General features: G+C 45.6%; 1 non-coding gene across 1 annotated transcript; it reads right to left on the bottom strand.

The window, feature by feature from the left end:
* Window positions 1-2325: 2325 nt before the first annotated feature.
* Window positions 2326-2397, bottom strand: Trnai-uau. The gene has a single exon. It is a non-coding gene; the product is annotated as a tRNA-Ile (tRNA).
* Window positions 2398-8756: the final 6359 nt, after the last annotated feature.

The raw sequence follows: 8756 nt of genomic DNA, 5'->3' as shown, positions 1-8756 counted from the left end.
TATGTGTGTGTGTGATGGGGGGTGTATGTGTGTGTGTGAGTGGGGAGAATTATGTGTGTGTGTGATGGGGGGTGTATGTGTGTGTGTGATGGGGGGAGGTGTGTGTGTGTGTGTGTGATGGGGGAGAAAGGGGTGTGTGTGTGTGTGTGTGATGGGGAGAGGGGGTGTATGTGTGTGTGTGATGGGGGGAGGGGTGTATGTGTGTGTGTGATGGGGGAGAGGGGTATGTTTGTGTGTGATGGGGGGAGAGGGGTGTATGTGTGTGTGTGATGGGGGAGAGGGGTGTATGTGTGTGTGTGTGATGGGGGAGGGTGTATGTGTGTGTGTGATGGGGGGAGAGGGGTGTATGTGTGTGTGTGATGGGGGGGAGAGGGGTGTATGTGTGTGTGTGATGGGGGAGAGGGGTGTATGTGTGTGTGTGATGGGGGGGAGAGGGGTGTGTGTGTGTGTGTGATGGGGAGAGGGGGGGTGTATGTGTGTGTGTGATGGGGAGAGGGGGGTGTATGTGTGTGTGTGATGGGGAGAGGTGTGTGTGTGTGGCAGTGGGGGAGGGGTGTATGTGTGTGTGAGATGGGGGAAGGGGGTGTATGTGTGTGTGTGATGGGGGGAGAGGGGTGTATGTGTGTGTGTGATGGGGAGAGGTGTATGTGTGTGTGTGATGGGGAGAGGGGGTGTATGTGTGTGTGTGATGGGGAGAGGGGTGTATGTGTGTGTGTGTGTGATGGGGAGAGGGGTGTATGTGTGTGTGTGATGGGGGGAGAGGGGTGTGTGTGTGTGTGTGTGTGATGGGGGAGAGGGGGGTGTATGTGTGTGTGTGATGGGGGGTGTATGTGTGTGTGTGGTGGGGGGAGAGGGGTGTATGTGTGTGTGTGATGGGGAGGGGTGTATGTGTGTGTGTGTGTGTGGGAGAGGGGTGTATGTGTGTGTGTGATGAGAGAGGGGGTGTATGTGTGTGTGTGATGGGGGAGAGGGGGTGTATGTGTGTGTGTGATGGGGGGAGAGGGGTGTATGTGTGTGATGGGGGGTGTGTGTGTGTGTGATGGGGAGGGGTGTATGTGTGTGTGTGATGGGGGAAGGGGTGTATGTGTGTGTGTGATGGGGAGAGGGGTGTGTGTGTGTGTGTGTGATGGGGGGAGAGGGGTGTATGTGTGTGTGATGGGGAGGGGGTGTATGTGTGTGTGTGTGATGGGGAGAGGAGTGTATGTGTGTGTGTGATGGGGAGAGGGGTGTATGTGTGTGATGGGGGAAGGGGGTGTATGTGTGTGTGTGTGTGTGATGGGGGGAGGGAGTGTATGTGTGTGTGTGTGTGAGTGGGGGGAGGGGAGTTATGTGTGTGTGATGGGGAAAGTTATGTGTGTGTGTGATGGGGGAGGGGTGTGTGTGTGTGTGTGATGGGGAGAGGGTGTGTGTGTGATGGGGAGAGGTATTGTTGAAATGTTTTTATTTGTTCACTTTCGTCAAAGGGGTTATGAGTTTTTTCCTACAATACTGTATTGTTAACTGAAATTTATCTCCCGTATTAGTGACTGTAAATATTTCCAAGACAATGTCCAAGATTGAGTTATAAAGTCCCAACAATAATATAAACAATTTATTAATTTTCATTTCGTCGTCAAAAACTTATTATTTTCAATTTCCTATAGCCAGAAACCTGTTATCTCTCATAATTCATCGCCAAAAGACTATTATTTCTCACCATTCATCGGCCAAAACCAGTTATTTCCCATCATTCATCACCAAAGACCTATAATTTCTCATATTTTATCGCCCAAGTCTATTATTTCTCATCTCACCGGGAGTCGCCAACTAGTAGAGTCTCCCCGTAAGAAAACATTTTCTAACGCAGCAATTAACAATATGGCTAACTGAAGTTATTTTACGCCAATTTAGTCGCATTTTAAGCTAACATCCAATTTTATTCATACAAGGTGCAGTAAATAAACAATAATCATTACAACAGACGGTAATACTTAATTAATGTATTGACTTCTTGACAGTTAAAATAAATTATTTAACGTTTCCGTATGATACTTTTGTTTTATTTATTTAAAAATGTAAATGTTATGACAATATATATAGAGTCAATGTAGTACTGTTAACTATCCTTTGTGTAATTAGCTTACAGTTTACCGTTGTTTGTATACCTGGACTGTCAAGGTATATTGTTTGTATACCTTCACTCTATATACACTATACCTGCACTGTCTATATACATTCTAAAACCAATTATAAACTTATATAAAAATCTTTTACTGAATAATTTATTTATTTATCTCTAAATATCAATTTCTTCTCTTATTGTAGTTTCGGTGCGTAAAACACATGTGCCCCCTGTGAGAATCGAACTCACGACCCCTGGTTTATAAGACCAGTGCTCTGCCCCTGAGCTAAGGAGGCGACGCACGAGTCTCATCCACACCTGATACAACACTTATTTAATATATCTATCTGTCTCTCCATTTATCTATCTATCTACTCGGCTACCAATAGATACGGCAGCTGACAGATAACTTGAAAAATCATAAGGCAATTCTCACTTACACTGTTGAAGGAAGTGTAAACTGCATCAGCTGGTAATTAAGGTGAATGTGAGTCAACAGGTAGAGGTCATTAAGGTAATCTCAGGTCATGTTCAGCCTATCCTCCTCCTCCTCCTTAACCTGGGATGACCTCACACAGTCTCGTAACTATTCACAAATGTTATGACTATGAAACCTGTGGGAGAAAGGGAGTATTTGTATAATGCTGAGTAATGCTGAGTAGTGATGTGTGATGCTGAGTAATGCTGAGTAATGTTGTGTGAAGCGAGGGGGAGTTAGGTTAGGTATACTTAACAGGTGAAATAAGCGTTGGGGTGTCTAATCTTCAGGTGATCCAAGACATACTAGGCAGGAAACATATTTAGTAGAGCAGGAATAAATGATAATGAATAATAAATAACGAGAAAAATGAAAATGAAGGAAATTATTATACCAAAGAATACAGTAAAGCCTATATTTAACGATCCATTATTTATGAAAACTCCAAATAACAAATTACACATATATGGAAAGTCCGTTATAGGCCTATATATACACAAAAATAATATCTAACGGTTTATACATAGAAAGGGGCCGTTATATGGTTTCACTGTGCTCACATAAATAACGAATAAAATATATAAATAAAACATTAACAAAATACAAAGAAATGATAAACAAGAATAAGAATACTTACTGGTTATGGAGAACAGCCCCGGTACTACGCTCAGGAGGAAGGCGGTAGTTATGTCATCAACAACAGGAGGGAGGCTGGACATCTGCTGGCGCCCCTCTGCTTCTCCTGCTGGGGATAAACACCTTCGTCAGGTTCTTGTACACCATAAGTTACTGGCTACCGAGTGTGTGTATAGAGATTACTGTGTATAACCGCCAATCAGACGGTTAGAGGGTGAATAATACTGCTCACGTCGTACACGAACATTATAATTCGGTCGAACCTGTTGAATACAATTCATTTAGTATTTCAAATAAGTCATACATAGGCATTCTACATAAATGTTTAATCCAATATATATGGCAATGTAATTAGTCTAATCTTAACACAAAACAATGACACAGTCTACCTGTGTACACATAAGTACAAGTTAAACTTACGTGTTGAAAGTCTAGAGAGAAGCCAGGGTAGGTGTTGACTCTAAGATATGGGTAGCTATACTGAAATGCCCACCCTATAGCCTGGCCCCTGGCTGGTCAGCTATGGCTGAGTCAGGTGATAATAATGATACATAAACAAACTCCCTTCACACCCTCCAACCTCCTTCTGGGCCTCATCTTCGACCATCTCAACACTCTACACTGTATATGGGCAGGCACGCCCAATAAACATGACTTGAGTTACAGCCAACATACATTTGTTTATATGTCATCATAATTATGTACCGCTTGCGGTAACACTGTGTATGTATAGATTACTGGAGTATGTATAGAACTATTATGTGTATGTATAGGAGATACTGTATGTATGTATAGAGAAGTTACCACATCTATGACCCGTCTTGCCACCGCCTGGGATAATGATTATAACCACGCATCGTTGTTCCCACCCATAGAGGTGAAGAAGGCGCTGTAGCAGTCGTGTGAGGAGGGATTCGATCTCTTTGATCTTGATGTCATTGCTAGCTATCCTGATTACCGCTGCCAGTATTCACACTACAGCCACCACAATACCACCACGTGATATATCTTCTTGTTCTTCTGCGGAAAGATAATGGAATAGGTTTTAATCAGTACTTAGTTATCACCTCACCTCATCCTCACAGTGACCCCTTCACACTCATCTAATTCTACCAAATGTATTTGATTCTACCAAATGTATCAAACTAAAACACGAGAAAAGATTGACCAATACGGTCAGACTCCGGCGAGCTCACTGATAACGACGGAGAAATGAGCAATTGAATAAATATTTTCAACAGTTTTCACCACCGAAAATTTAAACATGATACCTGAGGCACCGACTCTATTCAGAGATAGTGAAGAAAACAAATTAAGTGAGATAGTAGTGACTAGTAACGATGTTAGTAAGCAAAAGACAAACAAAGCCTAATAAGTCACCTGGTCCCGATGAGATATTTGCCAGAGTATTAAAGGAATGTAAGGAAGAGCTTAGTATGCCCTTAGCAAAGTTGTTTAACATGTCATAAAAACAGGTGTAGTACCAGAATCCTGGAGGATAGCGAATGTAATACCGATTTTCAAGAAGGGGATAGATCACTATCCTCTAACTACGCCCAATCAGTCTAACATCAATAGTAGGCAAATTACTGGAAGCAATCATTTCAAACTCTATTCGAAATCACCTGGAGAAGCACCGATTGATCAATGATTCCCAGCATGCCACAAGGACGTTCTTGCCTAACTAATCTATTAACATTCTTTTCATCAGTTTCGAATCGGTGGACGAGGGGCAATATTATGATGTGGTATATCTCGACTTAGCAAAGCCGACAAGAGTCCCCACGAAAGACTAATTAGAAAGGTAGAAGCTCATGGCATCAAAGGTGACATCCTTAAATGGATTAGGGCGGTTACAGGACAGGAAACAGCGAGTGAGCATTAACGGCACTAAGTCCCATTGGAGCAACGTCACGTGGAGTTCCCCAAGGCTCAGTACTGACCATTATTATTTATTATATACATAGACGGCATAGATATCGGCATAGACAGCAACATAAGTAAATTTGCTGATGACACTAAAATAGGACGTGTTATCAAATCTGACGAGGACTCGGCAAAACTACAGGAAGATCTAAACAAATTGAATGGTCTGAAATGGCAGATGAAATTCAACGTCGACAAATGTAAAGTACTCAGAGTAGAGATGTAAACAGGGAAACCAGATACCAGATGAACAACGATGCCATAGAGAAATCCGGACTGAGAGAGAGATTTAGGAGTAATGATAAAAGGAACCTAAGCCAAGTAAACAATGTGTTTTGCTCGTAACAAGGCTAATAAAGTACGGTTCATACAAAGGAGTAGTTAAGACAAGACTAGCGAGGGCATCCTAAAACTGTATCTTGCTCTTGTGAGACCCACACCTGGATTACGCAGTTCAGTTCTGGTCACCGTATTACAGAATGGATATAGAATCCTTGGAAAGAATTCAGAGGAGAATGACAAGACTAATCCCGGCATTAGGAACATTGAGTATAGAGACAGGTTAAAGCATCTTAATTTGCACTCCCTTGAGAGACGTAGAGCGAGGCGACCTGATAGAGGTGTATAAGTGGAAGGCAGGAAACAAAGGGGACATTACAAAGGTACTCAAACTATCCAACCAGGAGCGAACTCGTAACAATGGTTTTAAATTAGACAAATTTAGATTTAGGCGTGAAATAGGTAAACACTGGTTCGAAACAGAGTAGTGGATGAATGGAACAAGTTACCAAATATCATCATTAACTCGAATACGCTGAATAGCTTCAAACATAGGTTGGATGCTCATATGAGCAGTAGGGTTAAACGGACTGCTCAGTATGGGCCAATAGGCCCGCTGCAGCCCATTCTTATGTTCTATAAATCTCTTCGTCTCATATTTAACCTCACACTCACCTATCTCCTCACGTCACTTGCATCCTTCCTCTCCTCACCTCACACACCTCCCGCTGTTTCAAGGAAGACCTCGTATCCTGGGCTGCTGGCACAACCACTCGTTCCTCACTCCTGCCTACTCCACCTCCTTTACATCCGTCTCACAAAGTACACTAGCGACACACCACACACACACACACACACACACATCCTTCTCTAGTCTTCCGGTTGGACAGGTGTTTGGGTCAGGTCACTGAACCATCTAACACCCCACCGTCACGCTTCTCACACTTTACCGACTTACATCATCAACACTGTGACTCACCTGTGACCTCAAAAACAACTGTGAACTAGTAAGATACACTCTCACGTCATCTAGTTAAGGGTGGAGCCAATGATGTTTTGAGGAGTATATGAGCTTTGGTTTATTAGAGCACTAGATCTCAATGCTGTAAACCGGAAGGAGACACCGGAATATGGGTTAAGGTTTATTCGGCCCAGTTAAGATTCCGTCTTGGTGGAGTAACGGTAACACCCAGGGGCTCTGGGAGCTTCCTGGCATGGAGGACGAGGTGGTGAAGGAGGACAAGAGTGGTGAAGGAGAGGACAGGTGGTGAAGGGAGGACAGGTGGTGAAGGAGAGGACAGGTGGTGAAGGAGAGGACAGGAGGTGAGAAGGAGAGGACGAGAGTGGTGAAGGAGGGACAGGTGTGGTGAAGGGAGAGGACAGAGTGGTGAAGGAGGACAGAGTGGTGAAGGAGAGGGACAGGAGTGGTGAAGACAGGACGAGAGTGGTGAAGGAGGACAAGGTGGTGAAGAGGACAGGAGTGGTGAAGGGAGAGGACAGGTGGTGGAGAGGACAGGATGGTGAAGGAGAGGACGAGAGTGGTGAAGGACAGGACGAGGTGGTGAAGGAGAGGACAGAGGTGGTGAGGAGGAGGGACGAGAGTGGTGAAGGAGGACGAGGAGTGGTGAAGGAGAGGGACGAGAGTGGTGAAGGAGAGGACGAGAGTGGTGAAGGAGAGGACGAGAGTGGTGAAGGAGAGGACGAGGTGAGTGGTGAGAAGGAGAGGACAGAGTGGTGGAAGGAGAGGACGAGGTGGTGAAGGGACAGGACGAGGTGGTGAAGGAGAGGGACAGGGGTGGTGAAGGAGAGGACAGAGTGGTGGAGAGGAGGTGGTGAAGGAGAGGACGGAGTGGTGAAGGAGAGGACAGAGTGGTGGAGAGGACGAGGTGGTGAAGGAGAGGGACAGAGGTGGTGAGAGTGGTGAAGGAGAGGACGAGGTGGTGAAGGAGAGGACAGGTGAAGGAGAGGAGTGGTGGAAGGGAGAGGACGAGGTGGTGAAGGAGAGGGACGAGAGTGGTGAAGGAGGTCAGGAGTGGTGAAGGAGTGGGTGAAGGAGGGAGGACAGAGGAGTGAGTAGGGGAGGACGAGGTGGTGAGGACAGACTGGGAAGTTTGAGGAGGAGGAGCGTGATGGTGACGGGTGTCTTCTCCCGCTCCTGCGGAAGGTTCCTCCGGTGGTCCAGACGCCCGCCATCCTGCAGCTGAGTGCCTCCCGCTTCCTTCTCGCTGGTCAGTCCTTCTCTCTCCTGGTGTTTACTTGTGAGAGCTGCTGTAGCGTGTCAGTGGCTGTGGCGCGTCATGATCAATTTAACCCGTGATCATTGTATTCCAGTGACCTTCTTGCAGGCTGGCACTACTGGCTGGAGGGCCTGCTGGTGGGGAAGGAGGAACCTGTTGGTGGAGGAGGAAGGCCTGCGCTGGTGGAGGAGGCCTGTTGGTGGAGGAAGGCCTGTTGGAGGAGGAGGAAGGCCTGTTGGTGGAGGAGGAAGGCCTGTTGGTTGGAGGAGGAAGGCCTGCCTGCTGGTGGAGGAAGATAAGGAGGGTTAGGTCGCTTCACAATCCTCCTCCTTCCTGGCTGCCCTCCTCCTCCTGAAATACCATCAGACACCTACCTCCTATAGCTACGCCATTATCCTGTGAGGTTCAGAGGAAGACCAGAAAGAAGTCAACATCACTCGACCTTAATCACAGGTAGAGGCGCCACAATACCTCTTAGGATGGGTACTGATGTTCCTGAATAAATATTTTGAACTTAAAAAATGCATTTATTTATACTTCATGACAACCTCAGCCCCTTTAGTTCAAATATTATGTCAACTGTATTCATGAAATTTGAACAGCGTCTCACCAAAGTCACAGAAACGGGAATCTAAGTTGCTACAGAAATAAGAATCTAAATTGTTACAGAAAACGCGTATCCAGACTGTCAGAAAATGTTAAAGAATATACAACCTCCTCAGAGACTGTCAACACACAAACATAAAGGGACTTTGTAAACACCCATACAGTGAGCATCTGGTACCTGTCCCCCCCCTCCCCATACAATGTTGTCATACTCTTGTAAGATCTTAGGATCAGGTTGTGCTTGATACGTCCCTCTTGTTCTCAGCATTCTCAACTCTCTCTCGTTCTTAATCCTCTCTCTCTCTCTCTCTCTCTCTCTCTCTCTCTCTCTCTCTGATAATCTCCTCTGAGGACTGTGGGCTGTCGAAGGCGCCTCACTCACACAAACGTCAACACCACGCAGACGCCTTCTTGCCCTCTCCCTACACTATCGTCACCACAACACCGTCACCATCACCAGTCATCACTACAGCTGTTATTAGTTTTAGCAGTA

This window comes from Homarus americanus, unplaced genomic scaffold (genome assembly GCF_018991925.1).
Source record: "Homarus americanus isolate GMGI-L3 unplaced genomic scaffold, GMGI_Hamer_2.0 scaffold50958, whole genome shotgun sequence".
In the NCBI taxonomy this organism is placed as follows: domain Eukaryota; kingdom Metazoa; phylum Arthropoda; class Malacostraca; order Decapoda; family Nephropidae; genus Homarus; species Homarus americanus.
Note: the sequence above shows the minus strand (reverse complement) of the source record. Positions and strands in the feature narration are given on the sequence as shown.